The sequence below is a fragment of the Aplysia californica genome, unplaced genomic scaffold (assembly GCF_000002075.1).
Source record: "Aplysia californica isolate F4 #8 unplaced genomic scaffold, AplCal3.0 scaffold00344, whole genome shotgun sequence".
Lineage (NCBI taxonomy): Eukaryota > Metazoa > Mollusca > Gastropoda > Aplysiida > Aplysiidae > Aplysia > Aplysia californica.
This window is the reverse complement of record NW_004797614.1, coordinates 457,530-458,697: the sequence shown is the minus strand read 5'-3', so window position 1 is coordinate 458,697 and position 1,168 is coordinate 457,530. Positions and strand designations below refer to the sequence as shown.

Here is a 1,168-nt window from a genome sequence, read left to right as displayed (position 1 = left end):
CCCCCCTCCCCGTAGGCCACATCCCTCCCCTCCACGCCCCCTCCGTATGTCATTTTTTTCGGAGAAGAGTGATGACTCGCGGACAGTATTGAATGGGGTCTGGTTGACGTGCGTGGGACTGGCCTGTGTGTTTTAGCACGAGGAAACCGTTACCCCTCATACCTGCGTCCCCTCTCTCCTGGACATTTCCGGGGAAGAAATCTCTTCTGTCAGTGTGTTTTTACACACACATACATACACACGCACACACACGGATTTTCGTACACGGACTTTCAAATTAGTAGCCCGAGTGTTGTTAATGTTTTTTCTGTCGGTTGTCGTCGGTACGCGACTTGGTTTGGTTGTTTTATTTTTCTTCTAAAATTAGAACAATTGAATACAACGTATGAATCAGTGTTACTTTGTAGTTTTCTTGAACAAAAACTACACGCGGACTCTCAATTTAGAACAGGTGTTATCAATTGTTATTTCTTCGATTTTCACACACAAGTTGCTAAACAATAACGAGTGTTTTACTGGAATAGTATTCTGAGTGTGTTTCAAGAGGTTGCCCCAGTAGGAGTGATATTATATTAGGCCTTAGTATTGCTCTATACGTTTATGCCGCGCAAAGTTCACGACAGACAACGTGTGATAATTGTTAAATTAATCAAACACGCAAGACTTGAGACCCACGATTCAGATGTGATTGCAGTCGTTGTTAGGGTTAATGTGTTTTTGATTGACTTCTTATGTTGTCAGTCCCGAGCCCAAACTCTCTCAAGAAGGCCCAGTGTTCAGTTGACGGGCGACTATCGGGAATACTGTAATTTTCCTTGAATGCTTATGGTAAGTAAAAACGAACTATACATGAAGTACTTACTGTAGCGTTTTCATTGTCCTCAACTCGCCGAAAAAGCTGTTCACTAAATGTTTCGACATGTACGGTCTGCCCTTATCTGACTTACTAAAATGTTTTGTTTCATTTTTGCTTCCATTCTTTTCGGAAGTTCATGGTAATGTTATTTTAGCGATGGCAGAGTGAGGCCGAGGAGATAAAGTTAAAGTTGGGCAGATACCGAGGAGAGTAAGATTTGTAATGAAAATTTAACTACAACAATGGCAAAATATCAATGACAATGATGATGGTGGTGATGAATATGCTGCTGCTACTGCTGCTGCTGCTGCT

The 1,168-nt window shown here is 42.0% G+C and overlaps 1 protein-coding gene across 1 annotated transcript in view; it reads left to right on the top strand.

Annotated features, from left to right (window-relative positions):
* Positions 1 to 79: 79 nt before the first annotated feature.
* LOC101864536 (protein dimmed) overlaps positions 80 to 1,168 on the top strand; it is a 233,729-nt gene continuing 232,640 nt past the window's right edge. The window contains exon 1 of the mRNA XM_005102823.3: positions 80 to 828. The gene's annotated coding sequence lies outside the window, so the exon portion shown is untranslated. The remainder of the gene's footprint in view (positions 829 to 1,168) is intronic.